This window comes from Schistocerca nitens, chromosome 9 (genome assembly GCF_023898315.1).
Source record: "Schistocerca nitens isolate TAMUIC-IGC-003100 chromosome 9, iqSchNite1.1, whole genome shotgun sequence".
In the NCBI taxonomy this organism is placed as follows: Eukaryota; Metazoa; Arthropoda; class Insecta; order Orthoptera; family Acrididae; genus Schistocerca; species Schistocerca nitens.
In genome coordinates this window covers 469980503-470001225 of record NC_064622.1, presented here as the reverse complement: position 1 = coordinate 470001225, position 20723 = coordinate 469980503, and the positions used below count along the sequence as shown (strand labels likewise).

The following is a 20723-nucleotide window of genomic DNA, read 5'->3' as shown; positions in this document are numbered from 1 at the left end:
AGTTATCGTCCGATGATGTCGCATATGTGCTCGATCGGAGTCGGAATTGGTGAACGAGCAGGCCAAGGCAACTTGTCGACGCTCTGTAGAGCATGTTGGCTTACTAAAATGTTTGTGGGCGATCGTTATCCTGCTGGAAAACACACTAGAATACTGTTCGCACATGGCAGCACAACAGATCGAGTCACCAGACTGGCGTACAAATTTGCAGTCAGGGTGCGTGGGATAACCAAGACAGTGCTCCTGCTGTCATATGAAATGGCCCCAGGCCATAACTCCAGATGTAGGTCCAGTGTGTCGAGCATGCAGACTTCTTGGTTGCAAGCCCTCAACGGCCCTCCTTCTAACCTACACATGGCCATCACTGGCACAGGCAGAACCAGCTTTCATCAGGAAAAGCAACAGACTCCCACCCTGCCCTGAACTCGCGCCTGACACCAATGAATGGGGTCATGGACACTGCAAGGCGTCTGTCTCGGAACTGTCATTGAGGTAACCAATTTGTAACAGGTGTTTCACTATGGTGGCAACTGCTGCTCAAATTGCTGCTCCAGATACGGTAGGATGCGCCAGAGCCATACGCCGAACACGATGGTCTTCCCTCTGGGTAGTGCCACGTGACCGTCCGGTGCCTGATCTTCTTGCTACCGTACATTCTCATGACCACCGCTGCCAGCATTCAAGTTCATTGGCTACATTCATGACAAGTCTTCCTGCAGTATCGCAGAAGGACATCCACATTCTCGTACCCCTATTACACGACTTCGTTCGAACTCAATGAGGTGTTTGTTGATTATGACGTCTTCGTCGCATTAAAGGCATCTTTGACTATCACTAACTCATGACTGACACCAAATCATCATGTCCAGTCTCAGTGGTAACTAACGTTCACGACCATTGGTGTGTATATCTAAAAAAAAATTGATTTGCATCCTCATGGTGGAGTTACAGGTGCGGTTCTTGTGCGACTTGCAGGAAGGTTGAACAGGCATAATATTTTAGATGTAGAAACATGCTTACCAACTTTCGTTTATGTCGCACAAGGCCTGATTTGTGTTGTGATTTTTTTCGTCAATGTAAAGGGGAAATTTCATAGATTAAGATAAATGAAAAATACAAAAACTGAAGATTTAAATCTGTGCGGAACCCCTTAACTCCATATTGTTATTGTTGTGGTCTTCAGTCCAGAGACTGGTTTGATGCAGCTCTCCATGCTACTCTATCCTGTGCAAGTTTCTTCATCTCCCAGTACCTACTGCAACCTACATCCTTCTGTATCTGTTTAGTGTATTCATCTCTTGGTGTCCCTCTGCAATCTTACCCTCCACGCTGCCCTCCAATGCCAAATTTGTGATCCCTTGATGCCTCAGAACATGTCCTACCAACCCGTCCCTTCTTTTTGTCAAGTTGTGCCACATACTCCTCTTCTCCCCAATTCTATTCAATACTTCAGCATTAGTTATGTGATCTACCCACCTTATCTTCAGCATTCTTCTGTAGCACCACATTTCGAAAGCTTCTATTCTCTTCTTGTCCAAACTATTTATCGTCCATGTTTCACTTCTATTCATGGCTACACTCCATACAAATACTTTCAGAAACGACTTCCTGACCCTTAAATCTATACTCGATGTTAACAAATTTCTCTTCTTCAGAAACGCTTTCCTTGCCATTGCCAGTCTACATTTTATATCCTCTCTACTTCGACCATCATCAGTTATTTTGCTAACCAAATTGCAAAACTCCTTTACTATTTTAAGTGTCTCATTTCCTAATCTAATTCCCTCAGCATCATCCGACTTAATTCGACTACATTCAGTTATCCTCGTTTTGCTTTTGTTGGTGTTCATCTTATATCCTCTTTTCAAGACACTGTCCAGTCCGTTGAACTGCTCTTCCAGGTTCTTTGCTGTCTCTGACAGAATTACAATGTCATCGCAAATCTCAAAGTTTTTATTTGTTCTCCATGGATTTTAATTCCTACTCCGAACTTTTCTTTTGTTTTATTTACTGCTTGCTCAATATACAGATTGATTAGCATCGGTGAGAGGTTACAACCCTGTCTCACTCCCTTCCCAACCACTGCTTCCCTTTCGTGCCCCTCGACTCTTATAATTGCCATCTGGTTTCTGTACAAGTTGTAAATAGCCTTTCGCTCCCTGTATTTTACCCCTGACAACTTCAGAATTTGAAAGAGAGTATTCCAGTTAACATTGTCAAGTCTTTCTCTAAGTCTACAAATGCTAGAAACGTAGGTTTACCTTTCCTTAATCTTTCTCCTAAGATAAGTCGAAAGGTCAGTATTGCCTCACGTATTCCAATATTTCTACGGAATCCAAACTGATCTTCCCCGAGGCCGGCTTCTACCAGTTTTTACATTCGTCTGTAAAGAATTCGTGTTAGTATTTTGCAGCTGTAACGTATTAAACTGATAGTTCGGTAATTTTAAGACCTGTCAACACCTGCTTTCTTCTGGATTGGAATTATTATATTCTTCTTGAAGTCTGAGGGTATTTCGCCTGTCTCATACATCTTGCTCACCAGATGGTAGAGTTTTGTCAGGACTGGCACTCCCAAGACCGGCAGTAGTTCTAATGGAATGTTGTCTACTCCGGGGGCCTTGTTTCGACTCAGGTCTTTCCGTGCTCTGTCAAACTCTTCACGCAGTATCGTATCCACCATTTCATTTTCATCTACATCCTCTTCCGTTTCCATTATATTGTCCTCAAGTACATCGCCCTTGTATGGACCCTCTATATACTCCTTCCACCTTTCTAGTATTTTCTTCTTTGCTTAGAACTGGGTTTCCATCTGAGCTCTTGATATTCATACAAGTGGTTCTCTTCTCTGCAAAGGTCTCCCATTTTGCACTTCCTGTCGATCTCATTTTTGAGACGTTTGTATTCCCTTTTGCCTGCTTCATTTACTGCGTTTTTATATTTTCTCCTTTCATCAATTAAATTCAATATTTCTTCTGTTACCCAAGGATTTCTACTAGCCCTCGTCTTTTACCTACTTGATCCTCCGCTGCTTTCACTACTTCATCCCTCAGAGCTACCCATTCTTCTTGTACTGTATTTCTCTCCCCCATTCCTGTCAATTGTTCCCTTATGCTCTCCCTGAAACTCTGTACAACTTCTGGTTTAGTCAGTTTATCTAGGTCCCATCTCGTTAAATTCCCACATTTCAGCAGTTTCTTCAGCTTTAATCTACAGTTCATAACCAATAGGTTATGGTCAGAGTACACATCTGCCCCTGGAAATGTCTTACAATTTAAAACCTGGTCCCTAAATCTCTGTCTTACCATTATATAATCTATCTGATACCATCTAGTATCTCCAGGATTCTTCCATGTATACAACCTTCTTTTATGATTATTGAACCAAGTGTTAGCTATGATTAAGTTGTGCTCTGTGCAAAATTCTACCAGACGGCTTCCTCTTTCATTTCTCTCCCCCAATCCATATTCACCGACTATGTTTCCTTCTCTCCCTTTTCCTACTCTCGAATTCCAGTCACCCATGACTATTAAATTTTCGTCTCCCTTCACTAACTGAATAATATCTTTTATCTCATCATACATTTCATCAATATCTTCATCATCTGCAGAGCTAGTTGGCATATAAACTTGTACTACTGTAGAAGGCATGGGCTTTGTGTCTATCTTGGCCACAATAATGCGTTCACTATGCTGTTGTTAGTAGCTTACCCGCACTCCTATTTTTTTATTCATTATTAAACCTATTCCTGCGTTACCCCTATTTGATTTTGTATTTATAACCCTGTATTCACCTGACCAAAAGTCTTGTTCCTCGTGCCACCGAGCTTCACTAATTCCCACTATATCTAACTTCAACCTATCCATTTCCCTTTTTAAATTTTCTAACCTACCTGCCCGATTAAGGGATCTGACATTCCACGCTCCGATCCGTAGAACGCCAGTTTTCTCTCTCCTGATAACGACGTCCTCCTGAGTAGTCCCCGCCCGGAGATCCGAATGGGGGACTATTTTACCTCCGGAATATTTTACCCAAGAGAACGCCATCATCATTTAACCATACAGTAAAGCTGCATGCCCTCGGGAAAAATTACGGCTGTAGTTTCCCCTTGCTTTCAGCCGTTCGCAGTACCAGCACAGCAAGGCCGTTTTAGTTAGTGTTGCACGGCCAGATCAGTCAATCATCCAGACTGTTGCCCCTGCAACTACTGAAAAGGCTGCCGCGCCTCTACAGGAACCACACGTTTGTCTGGCCTCTCAACAGATACCCCTCCGTTGTGGTTGCACCTACGGTACGGCCATCTGTATCGCTGAGGCACGCAAGCCTCCCCACCAACGGCAAGGTCCATGGTTCATGGGGGTAGGGCCCTTGTATAGACCCTCTATATACTCCTTCCACCTTTCTAGTTTCCCTTCTTTGCTTAGAACTGGGTTTCCATCTGATCTCTTGATATTGATGCAAGTGGTTCTCTTCTCTGCAGAGGTCTCTTTAATTTTCCTGTGGGCAGTATCTATCTTACGCCTAGTGAGATAGGCCTCTACATCCTTACATTTGTCCTCTAGCCATCCCTGCTTAGCCATTTTTCACTTCCTGTCGATCTCATTTTTGAGACGTTTGTATTCCTTTTTGCCTGCTTCATTTACTGCATTTTTATATTTTCTCCTTTCATCAATTAAATTCAGGAGAGGAGAAAATCGCCCACTGTGGCCGTAGCTTAAACATGGACCTGGATGTAGGCATCACGACAAAGCTGGCCGAGCAGGTGAGCTCCGGCTGGTGCTGCCGCGGCGCGGCGGCGCGGAGAACCTCGGCGCTATCGAGCGCGGCGCGCTGCGGCTGAGCGCTGGTCAGCGTCCACAGGTTGAGTGGCGACCGCGGCAGGACTGCGCGGAGCGGCGGGCGGCAGGCGCCAGGGCACCCCGGAGGAGGCGAGTCCTTCCGCGCCAGCGCCGCAACACTCGACTGCCAGCGCGGTAAGTCGTCGCACGTGCACCCTCCAAACACGTGCCAGGCACGTGGTACCCACACCGCAGGCGGCCGGTCCATTTCCTTGCGGAGCACGTGATCCTGGGACAACTGTAAATATCAACGTTGTCATACAAATTCCGACCGGAACCTAATTTCTTACACGGAATTTGTGAGGCTGGATATGCAAGGGTGGGAGCGAATAACTGCACTGTCAACACATCTTACGGTACCTTAGTTACACAGCTATGACATCGTAGCTCCAGACACTTGACATTTGCAAAATTGACGATGTCATGCTATGCGCCAGAGATATCGAAGTTGAATGTGAAATGAAGTTGTTGGCACATGTAACACTACGGCCAGCTTGTTTATCATGCTTTAGTTCTAAGGCCACGCAAACACACTGTGATAAATATCTATGTGTTACGTTTTGAAACTATAGACATGTGGAATTCATGAAGGAAAATTTTAAGATCTACCTCAAGGTTCAAACTACAGTCGAAACCGGTTATAACGACCTCGAAGACACCAAGAGTTTGCGGTCGTTATAGCTAAAAGTCGCACAAACTGGGTTTTTGCTTTATTTCTTAATAAAAATGTTGTATCTGTAAATTTTAGTCTGCTATTGAGCTAACACCTCAAAAAGTAGGTAGTACACCAATAGTATGTACAATGCATTATTTGTGGAGAGGTACTAAAGAGAAATTTTTCTTATGTTTATGCAGCATATACAGCAATAAAATGCCAGCAAAATGTAAAATCCTTTAATAACTGAAGAAAGAAGTAGCAATAATATAAATTGTTCATTAATGTCGAACATGGTGTTGATTAAGAATGAGGTAAGACGTTGCGCATACTTAAAACTTACTGTGAGTGCTTTAAGGTATAATAGTGATGAATGACACAACTTAGTTCCAGTCACTGTGTTACAAAAATTAATCAACAGCAGCAAAATGAAAAGACAGTATTCTATGCATAAATTACAAAGGCCTACACTTTCTCCTATGTTTATCTTTAAAATGTTGTGCAAATCTGATATAGTGTACCTAAAACATTGACAGTATCTAACACACATAACCACAAAAAATCAATAACAAATACACTTTTATTTCACTTCTGTACTTTGAAAAAAAAATACATATTGGAATTTAATTTTGAGTTTGTTTTATACAATCGCACCAAAGACAATACTAATTTTTCGACCAGTTGCTTTATCTTTAAAATACAATACAGTAACGCATATTACTATATACTATTCTACTTAAGCCAATCAATTACCTTCGTTTGTTTTCTGCATTTTACGATGCATTCGTTTTAATGTATGATTTGAAATCATCAATCCGCAGAAAACGAGAGTTCGAAAATAATTGTTACATTGTTGTCAATGTCCGTCCCCGGTAGCTGAGTGGTCAGCGCGACACAATGTCAATCCTAAGGGCCCGGTTTCGATTCCAGGCTGAGTCGGATATTTTCTCCGCTCAGGGACTGGGTGTTGTATTGTCGTAATCATCATTATTTCATCCCCATCGACGCGAGAGTCGCCGAAGTGGCGTCAAACCGGAAGACCTGCACCCGGCGAACGGTCTACTCAACTAGAGGCCCTAGTCACACGACGTTGTTGTCACTAATCCCCAAACACGTATGAAACAAGAATCAACTTTGGATGTTATAGCGATATATTTCTCTGAAAATGTAACAAAAATACGTCGTTGTATACGATACGTCGCAATAAGCGCTGTCTTTCTAAGTGATTTTTTTTTAATACAGTTTTTACAAAGTATTTAGAGGGGACTGTTAGATTTCGCTGTTATAGCCAATACGTCGTTCAGCGATGTCGACTGTAACTGCAGAATTATAAAAACAAACGCTCTTAGCACCTTGTGGTTGTTGTTTTCAACAAAATGTCTTTGCGAAAGCTGTGATGCACGGCATTAAAAAGATTTCAGATCACTATTTCATGGTCACTTTTTTGTAAAACAGAATTACTATTACGTAAATAAATTGTTTATGTCTATTAAGTGTTTGTAAATCGTACTGTTAATTTTTTATTGATCCTACATACAAATTAAACTGGTATGTATTTGCAGTAGTCGTCACTTTGTTGATCTGCATTTTACAGCTGTTACTTACAGGTAAATGTTGTTATGCGCAATGGTTAGACTACGTTCCGCTGAATCGTCATGAACACAGAATTCACTTAAATCGAGAGTCACAGTAGTTGTAAAATATGGCGTTAGGTTCACGTTTTATAGCAGAATATCTTTGTATTTTAACAAAACACACATTTAAAAATCTAACTCTGTAATACACAATCATCATCATACCATCATAATCATCATCATCGTCACACTAAAATTATTTTCATTAAGTCCACCTCCATCCCAAAATGGCTTCTGGACCATTTACATAGGAATTTGGTGATGTTTCTGCGTGAATAGCAGCTCCAGAGAGTGACGCTGGTTGAGATTATTTCCATTCTATCCATCGGCTCCGAGCGAGATTTGGCCACTCTAGTTGAAGATTGAGCAGTTTTTCGGATGGATTCCGCATTGTCATGAACAGTGCTCAACGTTGATTCACTAAGTTCCTAAGCAGACTGAATGTCAACAATACGACCATCTTCCTCACAGCGATTCAAAACTTCTAACATTGTTTATAACGAATATGACTTCGCACCCGCTTCTTTCCCTCGACAGACACACTTCTTGTCCTTTTATCCGACGTTATAAATACATCTTCGCAGGTGTACTGACTTGAATATCTCGACAAACACGACAGAAGATGCACGTTGATATGTGCTAAAGCATTACAGCTTTTGCATACAATTAACAAATGGCAGCACTGGACTTAAAACTAAAATCGCGTGTGTGCGAAAACGCGGATATCAAACCTGTGTACAACGCTGTCTAGCTATACCTTATTGTAGGCAGTTCCACTTGATACTTGGTACAACTTATCCATCTTATCAGTGATTCCCTACACAACTTATCTGATAATGTAAGTGTGCTTGGATACTGAAATACTGTATACCCGAATGCTGAACAGCTGGAAGCCGGCTGTCGACTTTGCTAATAGAGTCCATTGAGTATCAAAACCCCACTGGACGACGATTTGTCTGCAACATAGCCAAAAGGATAATGATGGGAAACAGAAGTGGTCTTCGATGGTGTCACAGACTAGGACCACAGTTGCTTTTCAGTTCACAAGGAATTAAAGAATTAGCTTTATAGCGTTTCGTAGTATATTTTCACTTTTGTTGCTTTACGAGGAACATTTCATAAATAATGCACGGATTAGTATTACTGTGGATTGTTTGATGTAATAACAATGAAAATTACGTCACATGTAGTTGGGAGATTGAGGAAGAGGCATGTGTTTTGTATCTCGCTGTGTGCTCTAACATAAAATTGGCGAGAGACAGGAATGGACCCTGCAGCGGTCTTGGGTACTGTGACTGTTGACGATCAGAAATTGTACATTAAGATCGATACTTGAAACTGCAAAAACTGGCAATCCAAAGTACGTAAAGCGAAGTTTGTGGTGAGTTTACAGTGGACTGTACCAGAGTTTCATGTTGGGCTACTCGTTTCCGTGGTGATCGTATGAGAATAGACGATAATCCAAGACCCGAAAGGCCAAAAACTGCAATAGATGAAGTGTGAAACTTGTGGCAGATGCTCTCGAAGAAGACCGCAGTGCGACTTGTGAGAAACTCTGTGAAGCCACGGGGATTCCCCCAACTTCACTGCTCCGTATTCTGACAATTGGAGAGGAGAAAAATTTCTGCGAGATGGGTCCAGGTCCCATACTGTTTGACTACTGAAGTGTAGCAGAAAAGTCTGGTCATTGCAACCTTTCTCAAAAATCGATTCGACGACCTCTGTTGCTGGAGGTTGGACCACAACAATGCTCACTCGCATATCGGCAATGTTTTAACCTAAAAACTGCGCGAACACGGATGGGAAGTGTTGCTGCATTCCCCCTACAGCCCGGACATGAGAACACCAGTCTTCGACTTTTTCCCGCAGTTGAAAAACATATGCGAGGACGTCGTTGTCTTTCTACCACCGTTACCCGAGCCGAAGAGGTGTCCTGGATGGAATGATATAGCTTTCGAGACGTTGAGATACACTCATAGAGAAGCAGAGAGAATATGTTGAAGGACTTTAAAGAGATACTGAAAAAAAATAAACGTGTAAGTAAAAAAAATAGTGCGCATTGTTTATGAAATGTCCCTCGGGCGTGTTTTGTATTTTTATGTTCTTTAAGATGCGAAATCCTATGAAAATTATTAATCTGTTAATCATGTTCTCTTAGCGTGACTATAGACACAGTATACAATCCTTCGCAGACTGAAAGATAAGAGAGCAGGCCATGTATTTCGGTAGCGTCAGCATATGATAAAAAGAATGTCGCAAGCGCAGACCATAGCACTTTAGTATATCAACATACGAAATCCGGCATTTAGATCTCAGCGTTGGTGTGTATAGTCCAGGTGTAAGTAATGAGTACTCACGTCCTAACTATGTGTTCTCAGGACAATTCTGAACAAGTCTTACCACAGAAAGAACCATAGAGTTGCAAAATCATATACTGTAGCAGGCAAGTGAATGGTGTGCTGTGTTTATAGACTGGTGCCGCTAAAATATACATTCTACAATCCTTGAAGTCCCGGCATAACAAAACACACTCCACAATGGATCTGCAAGACTCTTCTATATATTTATTGGACCTTATTGTAGATATTAACATAAATACTAACTTGGTTAGTATTTACAGAAAAACAATGTCTGTCGATACTGTAAACCATGGAAGTTTCCGCCATTCACAAAGTCATAAACTCGCAGACTTCCGTTCTATAATGTGTCGCCATTATCGGAATCCGCCTTTCAGACTGAAATTCGGGCTATCAAACTTGCCGCTTTCAATAACGGATGTAGCTCTGACCGGATTGATTGCCTCGCGGGGTACTCGATCGTCTCAGACGCCTTGTCACGGTCCACGCGGCTGCCCCGCCTCGGAGTCTGCAAACATACTCTCTGATGTGCCATAGCAGTGCACGGATTTGTTTGCAGCCTACGAGTCTCCAATACTCACCATTTGCAGAGCCTCATCTAGGTATGAGAAGAGTGTTACTATACTTTTCATAACCGTTCTATCCAAAATGCGTGCATGTAGGTTATCACGAAGAGGGGAATTCTTAGGGTTTTTTTAAAAGGCAGGTGTATAGAACACGCAAATAACCTCGTATAAAATCTAACAACGCCTGGGCATGCCTGCAATATGACCATATACCTACGGAAAAATATCAAATAAACGTATTTCCAAATCCTGCGATGCCCTCCACATAATTTTTGTTTTTATTTTCTAATTTTTGTTCACCAATACGATAACAGTGTCTCTTTTTTATTTGTACTATCTCGCACGTGTTGTGAACAGCACCTTACAGCGATGGTCAACACCAGAACAGTAATCATGTAAATGATTGCAAAATGAGGGAACAATGCTCTTCGAACTAAAACACTGAGACTTCCGCTACGTTGTCGCTGAAGAAGACTAGATTAATTGTACAGGTTAGCTGTTGAAAGCGCTCTACAATAACCCTAAAGTCTTCCAGTTGCCATATATTACGATGTTTTCCACATTTTTGCCAATGTGAAACATCGCCTCTGTGTTTTCTTTCTACCAACCTGAGTGTTGTGGTAGTTAAGATGTTAAGAGAGACGAGCAGAGAATGTCTTTTACTTTTTAAACAGAGTAAGGCAATATACGGCAAAGCTCCGGTTATACGATTCTGAGGTACCGGTCTGGTCAGATGGAAAACGTTAACACGCTCTCGTTCTTAGCTAACAATAATATTGTAGTTAGAAACAAGACTGATGAAAATTCCTAAATTAAACACAGGGTAATTTTTCTGGTTGAATTACGAGCGACGAAGCTTCTATACAGTTAAATATCGAAGCCTTTGAAGGTAATCTCTGAACTCCTATATCCCAATCCGAGAATACATTTCGGCACTGGAACTGTCATCTGCTACGTTTATAACGAAGCGATCAACAACGGAATCCACGAAAGCCACGCAAGAAACCACGTTTTCTACTCTTCTTTTATAATGTGCTGCTTTGCATTTCGCCAGCCTTCAGCAATGACGTGTGGCAAAACTTGTTGCATTAGTTCCAGTACGTAAGGCAGCTTAAATGTCCCATTATTTCTCGCGACAGATCGCTTAACTTGGATCCAGAGAAATTTTATTGGGCTCAGATTCAAGCGGTATCTGACAAGTGGAAAAATGGAGCATGTGTACAGCGCGCTCGACGCCTGAAAATTATTGTTTTCCATTTTTCTACGACGCTTATTTCTCTGGCTTCAAAAAATGGTTCAAATGGCTCTGAGCACTATGGGACTTAACATCTATGGTCATCAGTCCCCTAGAACTTAGAACTACTTAAACCTAACTAACCTAAGGACATCACACATAACACCCAGCCATCACGAGGCAGAGAAAATCCCTGACCCCGCCGGGAATCGAACCCGGGAACCCGGGCGTGGGAAGCGAGAACGCTACCGCACGACCACGAGATGCGGGCTATTTCTCTGGCTCTGTGGTACAAAACAATGGCCCCAGTCCAAGTAAAGAGTGCCTGATTTTCATTTTTCACCCAAAAATTTAGCTGTCTATTGTTTCCTCAAATTAAAATTTTTTATTAAGTGTGTTTTATAAAATGTAGATGATTAATACTTGCATTGGGAACTGCAATTTTGCGGCCAATACTTAATTACATTACTGGCCATTAAAATTGCTACACCACGAAGATGACGTGCTACAGACGCGAAATTTAACCGACAGGAAGAAAATGCTGTGATATGCAATGATTAGCTTTTCAGAGCATTCACACAAGGTTGGCGCCGTTGGCGACACCTACAACGTGCTAACATGAGGAAAGTTTCCAACCGATTTCTCATACACAAACAGCAGTTGACCGGCGTTGCCTGGTGGAACGTTGTTGTGATGCCTCGTGTAAGGAGGAGAAATGCGTACCATCACGTTTCCGACTTTGATAAAGGTCGGATTGTAGCCTATCGCGATTGCGGTTAATCGTATCGCAAGATTGCTGCTCGCGTTGGTCGAGATCCAATGACTGTTAGCAGAATATGGAATCGGTGGGTTCAGGAGGGTAATACGGAACGTCGTGCTGGATCCCAACGGCCTCGTATCACTAGCAGCCGAGATGACAGGCATCTTATCCGCATGGCTGTAACGGATCGCGCAGCCACGTCGCGATCCCTGAGTGAACAGATGGGGACGTTTGCAAGACAACAACCATCTGCACGAACAGTTCGACGACGTTTATAGCAGCATGGACTATCAGTTCGGAGACCATGGCTGCGGTTACTCTTGACGCTCATCACAGACAGGAGCGCCTGCGATGCTGTACTCAACGACGAACCTGCGTCCACGAATGGCAAAACGTCATTTTTTCGGATGAATCCAGGTTCTGTTTACAGCATCATGATGGTCGCATCCGTGTTTGGTGACATCGCAGTGAACGCACATTGGATGTGTGTATTTGTCATCGCCATACTGGCGTATCACACGGCGTGATGGTATGCGTTGCAATTGGTTACACGTCTCGGTCTCCCCTTGTTCGCATTGACGGCACTTTGAACAGTGGACGTTACATTTCAGATGTGTTACGACCCGTGGCTCTACCCTTCATTCGATCCCTGCGAAACCCTACATTTCAGCAGGATAATGCATGACCGCATGTTGCACGTCCTGTACGGGCCTTTCTGGATACAGAAAATGTTCGACTGCTGCCCTGGCCAGCACATTCTCCAGATCTCTCACCAACTGAAAACGTCTGGTCAATGGTGGTCGAGCCACTGGCTCGTCACAATACGCCAGTCACTTGATGAACTGTGGTATGGTGTTGAAGATGCATGGGCAGCTGTACCTGTACACGCGATCCAAGCTCTGTTTGACTCAATGCCCAAGCGTATCAAGGCCGTTATTACGGCCAGAGGTGGTTGCTCTGGGTACTGATTTCTCAGGATCTATGCACCCAAATTGCGTGAAAATGTAATCACATGTCAGTTGTAGTATAATATATTTGTCCAATGAATACCAGTTTATCATCTGCATTTCTTCTTGGTGTAGCAATTTTAATGGCCAGTAGTGTTGAAACAAGAAGCCATGCATTTTTCGTAAAAATGATGATTAAATAAGTTTTAATTGATATATATTTGATGAATTTCATATTTAAATGACGTCGGGATTCGAACTGAACGAAAATTAGACAGACCACAGCAAGATTTGAACCAGCGATCAACACAGTATGCTACGCGTATACTAGACGCCAACGCTACCGATGTTTTATTCTGGACATACGTCACATGACAGCTGTTCAAGTTGATCGTTGAACACTTCACTAATTTCTTTTTACTTAGACAGGGCAGCTACTCCTTTGAACGAACACGTTGAGCTACATTCCCGGTTGATAAAGCCACACATTTCACATCAAGATCCACGTTATCTTTACTGAATACGGTTTCCTGAAAAACTTCACTGCTAATTTCCCTGTAATTTTGTGAAAAGATTAAGAACACTTATTTCTCGCCATTTTTGTGTTCCGCGCGCGTATTTCACTACGAAGCAGGAAGCAGTGTTGGCCATTTTCACAGCACGTGTTAACAGCGCTACAATCAGAGCACGACTAGCTTTTAAAGAGGCTGCGACTGTACACGATTTTTGATAGAAAAACTACATAGCTAAATTATAATTAAGTAAATATTGATGGCTGTTAATACAGTACAATATCTAAAAGTTTCATTTCAGTCATACGATAATAAGGTATCTGAACACATACTTCCAAGAGCGTAACAACACCAGTGCACGCGTGCTATGGCTGCTCAACACCCTTCGCGTTTGCTTTTGTTTGCATCAGGTTTATTCTTGCGATGAACGAAGTACGGAAAGACTGTACGTCGATGTCCGCGGACTGCGTTGAAGTGCTGTGAGCACCCTGTCGACAATGCCGCTACTCACTCTGAGTCAGCAACACTGCCACAGTGTTTGAGCCGCCCGGCACGATTGTGCGACGCGCCTCACATCTGGTTGGCTACTAGCGGAACGTCTGAACTGTTGTTGAGCTGTAACAGGCGACCGTGTTTGACGAAACCACAAAACACATTGCACTTCCTCGGGCATGAGTAGAGCTACCATTTGCAGCAAATTGTGTAGATGTTTCTAGCACATTTCTTTAGAAATAAATTTTTATAATCAGGGAAAGATTTGATGCTCACTCTGAATACATGACAAGTATGCGGCGGCGCGGTTCTTTCCATCCCTTTACGACGAACCTGCACCTACCTGTGAACATTGTCTCAGCAGATCATCAGTAGGAAAGCCGAGCGAAACCTACTGTACTTCGACGTGAACCAGGCTGCAATTTAAGTCACTAATCTACGTTTCGGTAGAAAGTTTTCACACGAAATGAAAGGTTGGAAATTTTGTCTTTAATTAATACACTCCTGGAAATTGAAATAAGAACACCGTGAATTCATTGTCCCAGGAAGGGGAAACTTTATTGACACATTCCTGGGGTCAGATACATCACATGATCACACTGACAGAACCACAGGCACATAGACACAGGCAACAGAACATGCACAATGTCGGCACTAGTACAGTGTATATCCACCTTTCGCAGCAATGCAGGCTGCTATTCTCCCATGGAGACGATCGTAGAGATGCTGGATGTAGTCCTGTGGAACGGCTTGCCATGCCATTTCCACCTGGCGCCTCAGTTGGACCAGCGTTCGTGCTGGACGTGGAGACCGCGTGAGACGACGCTTCATCCAGTCCCAAACATGCTCAATGGGGGACAGATCCGGAGATCTTGCTGGCCAGGGTAGTTGACTTACACCTTCTAGAGCACGTTGGGTGGCACGGGATACATGCGGACGTGCATTGTCCTGTTGGAACAGCAAGTTCCCTTGCCGGTCTAGGAATGGTAGAACGATGGGTTCGATCACGGTTTGGATGTACCGTGCACTATTCAGTGTCCCCTCGACGATCACCAGTGGTGTACGGCCAGTGTAGGAGATCGCTCCCCACACCATGATGCCGGGTGTTGGCCCTGTGTGCCTCGGTCGTATGCAGTCCTGATTGTGGCGCTCACCTGCACGGCGCCAAACACGCATACGACCATCATTGGCACCAAGGCAGAAGCGACTCTCATCGCTGAAGACGACACGTCTCCATTCGTCCCTCCATTCACGCCTGTCGCGACACCACTGGAGGCGGGCTGCACGATGTTGGGACGTGAGCGGAAGACGGCCTAACGGTGTGCGGGACCGTAGCCCAGCTTCATGGAGACGGTTGCGAATGGTCCTCGCCGATACCCCAGGAGCAACAGTGTCCCTAATTTGCTGGGAAGTGGCGGTGCGGTCCCCTACGGCACTGCGTAGGATCCTACGGTCTTGGCGTGCATCCGTGCGTCGCTGCGGTCCGGTCCCAGGTCGACGGGCACGTGCACCTTCCGCCGACCACTGGCGACAACATCGATGTACTGTGGAGACCTCACGCCCCACGTGTTGAGCAATTCGGCGGTACGTCCACCCGGCCTCCCGCATGGCCACTATACGCCCTCGCTCAAAGTCCGTCAACTGCACATACGGTTCACGTCCACGCTGTCGCGGCATGCTACCAGTGTTAAAGACTGCGATGGAGCTCCGTATGCCACGGCAAACTGGCTGACACTGACGGCGGCAGTGCACAAATGCTGCGCAGCTAGCGCCATTCGACGGCCAACACCGCGGTTCCTGGTGTGTCCGCTGTGCCGTGCGTGTGATCATTGCTTGTACAGGCCTCTCGCAGTGTCCGGAGCAAGTATGGTGGGTCTGACACACCGGTGTCAATGTGTTCTTTTTTCCATTTCCAGGAGTGTATATTCTGAAACTTAGGTGAACAACTATCACTTGCAAGCCCGTGCTAGTCTTAACACAGTCACTCATAATCCCTTTCACTCACGTTAGCAAGTTTATGGTGTTGCATTTCCCGAAAACGTAATAGCTACAGAAATACTGATAGTTTTTGATTGAGAATGCTCGCCAAATATTTAGTCTGTCGGTACCAAATGCAGTCACAATTTTTAGCCACCGACCTGCTCAATACGCCACACGGAATATATGTCTTTTCTCGTCACAAAATTCACTTAAAAATTCCGAAATTCCTGCACACACATCGGAATAATTATGCCGTCACTTTACCACACTTTTGATGTATGAAACACTGCTAGATCCGGCAACTTATCGTTTCCATCGGAACTACTACTACACACGTCCGAACTGTTTCATGGCTGGGCTCCCACTCCTCCCTAGAATACTCTGTCTTCTCTACCAGCAGAGAAAGCCGCGCGAAGAATATTGCTTTACCGTTGGTCAGTTTATTCATCAGCCAATAGCAAAACAACATTCTCCCGCGTCAGTCCGCGCTTTTCATCAATAACCAATCGCAAAATACTAAACCTAACGACTGCACTTTTTACCGACGTAATTATCTAATATGCTGTTTATGCATAAAGTTATTTACTATTGTTATTTATACCTGAATTAACTTTCCTTTTATCATAAACTTACTTTACAAATATATTCTACAAAAATCCCATTTATCGACATCCATACTTCTTCGAAATGTTCCCACACTAAGTCCCACTACATAACTCGTTAAACAATTATCTTCATATTAGCCTCACGCATCATTCATACTGCTAAAACACATTTATAACATTTTCCTTACACAAAAAGACATAATAACACTTTATGAAAATACTAGAACAGTTTATGAAAAACATTCTATTACTTTAGTGCACTCTAGTGGACACAATCGAAACTAAATCAGTCCCCTATCCAATATTGTCCTCTATCGGCTGATACATAAACTACGTGCGCGTCCAGTCTCGCGTCACCATCTGTCACTATCCAGCTCTGAGACACATCTCCCAATTAACCGCCTCCAAGGCAGGATAGTTATACGGCGCTGCGCCTCAAGGAGAGATACGTTGCAAAACTCGAGACTATCGTTCATCCTCTGGTACTTGCAGACACGAGGGAGCCAGTAAACATCACTGTCGTGTTTACCCGCATACAGCCGAGGTGCGGTACGCGTTAACTTGATTCACGTTTCGGAAGGGAAGGGTAGGGGCTAGAGACGAGTGGGGAACAGGAGGACTGCTAATTAGGGGCGCGTCTACGTCAGTATCGACAGCGGCAATCCGCCACAGCTGCTCGGTGGCCCGCCTCACTCCACCGTCTGCCGGGCTGGATGGTGAGGGGTAGCGAGGGATGAGGGGGCAATGTCCACAGGCGCAACGCTGCCGACGTTGTCTGTTTCTCCACCAGGCGTCTACCTACAGCTGTGAAGACTGTACCATATGTACACATAATTCAAGTGTGGTTAGGTTTCTTCAGTAAGTGACGGCGTAAACGCCGGTTCACACAGGCCGTCGTGTCAGGCAACGACTCGTCAAGAGATACTGCAATACCTTTCAGAAGGCAGCGTCCACATTGGCCGTCACGTCACGTCAGGGCACCGTCAGGGTTTTTCGGGAAGAAAGTTTTGACGGGAGACGTCATCATCCGTTGTTGATCACGTGACTCTGAAGGTCATTTACTTCCAATACGCAGCCACACGCTGATTTCCTTACTTCGTTTCGTCGTGCTTCTCGCGAATGGTATTACTTGTTATTCTAAGTCTTTGTCATTCGTTATTTTTGTTACTTGTTGTAAATTGTTGCGTTATTTCTTTCTTTTAAATTTGTAATTTTATAATGAATGATGGGAGAGTAATTGAAGCAATGAGGCAGCATCTAAATTGCGCTACATGAGCATTATAAATTATGTGCTCTCTGCTACACTTATAAAGTGGATTTTCGTACATACTGGAATTTAATATCTTACAATGAAATGGATTGCGATACGGCTGAAAGTTAAAGAGTGCTGTGAGTACAGTTTCATTGACTAGTAAGGGAGTGAAGACCGCATTTCCCGCGAAAAGACAGTTGAGGACAGCCATGCGAGTTGAGATCACGTGACTTGAACTGACTCGACCTGACGTGACAGTGTGAACTGGCTTTAAGTCTTCCCTGCACCGCGCTGACTCCAGTTCTGGGATTTTGTTTTAACGGAGTTAGGGTAGCCTTGCAGCACATACTGCTACGCACCCACTTTCACCTGATCATCGTACCCAAAGACAGTTTTCCATTTAACCAAAGACACCAATCGGAGGACTCCAGATGCCGGAGGCACAGTGTATGGGAGATCACAAATCACCACAATGTGACGAACATTCGACTTGTTGGCAACAAGGTTACTGAATGTCTTGATGAACTCTCAGTGAAATTACACAATGCTGATGATGATGCTATTGCTGGTTTCATTAACTGTCACAGCGACGCTAGGGTAGACAAGAAATTCGGTGTCAGAGGTGAAAACCGTATATCTTGGGTGTGCAGCCTGTAACTTTCAATGAAAAAACAGTATCGGATGGGGAATTTCAAAGAATACCATATCTATTGAATCTCACTTTCCGAAAACCCTCAAAAACAGTCAATTTTCACCCAAAGTTATGGAGATGTATGGTGAAATACCACAACAGAGCAGTGGACACAGGACAGTAGGAACCCAATGCAGTGTGAAATATAGAAACATTACAAAACCACCATTACTGAATTAGACGGTCAGTATAGCAGTGGTGGTGGAGTTGACATCCAACATAAAAGAATCAGCAATCAGCTTCTTTAGTATATATACTACGGCGACCCCAATGAGATAATAGATCGACTATGACTTCTCATGGCTACTGCGGGCAATACCGCTCATTCGAATGAGGTTGACTCAATAATTTCAGAGCTTAGAAAGAGGGATATATTCGAATGAATATGGAGACAGTAGTTTGAGAACTGCACAAACCAGCTCGCAAAACGTACCGTGGTAGGCATGTTATGGTTGAAGGTTTGGATGACTAATGGCAGACTGGTCTTGTAGACATCAGGGAATATTCACATAAGAACAATGAATTCAAATATATTTTAATGATTATTGACACATACTCCAAATTTATCTGGGCATTAGCCGTTAAAAAAATGGGGAGAAATGTTGCAGATGCGTTTGAGTGTTCGTTGCAGACAGGTACGAATCGATGCCCAGACATCCTCCAAACGGATCATCGTGGAGAATTTCACAGAAGGTATTTCAAGACCATGATGCAGCGGTATAGAATATATTACTACTCAACATTCACCCACCTGAAGGCGAGTATCATGGAGCGTCTGAACAGAACAATGAAAGGTTAAATGTGGATGCGTGTTTATCTTTGCAGCTCACACAAATTGACAGATATCCTCCCAGAAATAGCTACACAATATAATGGAACCAAACATAGCATAATAAACTTGAGACCAATCGATGTTCATGTTAATGGACTCATGGATATGGTGTACTATTGTATTAAAATGTAAACAGAAATTTAATGTAGGTGGTTTGGAATTTATCTAAAACACAAGACAGCATTTGGGAAGTCATACCTCCCAAATTATTTGATATTCAAAGTTTCCAACGAACAAATTCTAGAACTACATCTTGTGTGGTCAGCAGTGACACCTAGATTTCGGGATGCTTTTACACCGAGGAAATGCAGAAGAACTCAGGACCACATGCATTTCTCATAGAGCGTGTCATAAGATATGGAGAGAATAGAACGCTAGTTAAATGGTTTGGTTTTCTTGCGACACAAACAGCTGGAGTGACGTTAATGATTTGCTATATAATAGGATGTACAGAACACAACCGGCACAGTAGCATAATATACGTGATAGGGGACCCATTGTAGGCGGCGGTGGTATTCTCGACAAACTAACCATCGAATTGCACGTTCCAGGGTATAATTACTGTGGACCCGGAACAAAGCTTCAAAGCCATTTGGTTGTGGTGATAAGGGGATTAACCTACTTTGGAACATGACATTACATACTCAAAACATAACGATTTTGCAGGATGTCACATCGCAGATCGAATTTTAGCTGATAAAGCCAAGGGAATACAGGCGAGAAAGGATATTGGTATAGGATAGCGCATCGTAGCAATTGTAGTTGATAAAACCATGAGTGATAAAATTAAGTTGGGCTTAGGGGTATAAATTGCTAGCAAGTGATGAATGCTGCACATTGTGCACTGAAGACAAGATCAACAAGAAAAAGAAGCCAGGGCAGGGGTGTTTCAAAAATGGCTCTGAGCACTAAGGGACTTAACATCTGAGGTCATCAGTTCCCTAGAACTTAGAACTACTTAAACCTAAGGACATCACACACATCCATGCCCGAAACAGGATTCGAACCTGCGACCGTAGCAGTCGCGCGGATCCAGACTGAAGCGCCCAGAACCGCATGGCCATCGCGCCCGGCGGCTGGGGTGTTTAATAAACTGTATCCTGACAGCGATGTATGCAGCTAAAAGTGACCCCAAGCATAAAAGACCGGTTAATGTATCCCAGGCTTCTGCCAATACCCAAGACATCGGGTGGAATTATCTCCTTCCTCATTCCTGGCCTTGCAGGTATCTCGGCTACGGATTCACTGGCTGGCGGTGTTGCGGCTATTGCCAGAACAGTGAAGAATGAACAGAACCCCCAGGAGCAGCTACAGGAAGCAAGAAGACATAATTACATGATGTAAGTAGCAGCCATCGGAAAAGCACTAC

The 20723-nt window shown here is 43.7% G+C and overlaps 1 protein-coding gene across 1 annotated transcript in view; it reads left to right on the top strand.

Annotated features, from left to right (window-relative positions):
• Nucleotides 1-4870: 4870 nt before the first annotated feature.
• The window catches only part of LOC126203701 (popeye domain-containing protein 3-like), a 282280-nt gene continuing 266427 nt past the window's right edge, over nucleotides 4871-20723 (top strand). Inside the window, exon 1 of the mRNA XM_049938071.1 lies at nucleotides 4871-4972. The gene's annotated coding sequence lies outside the window, so the exon portion shown is untranslated. The remainder of the gene's footprint in view (nucleotides 4973-20723) is intronic.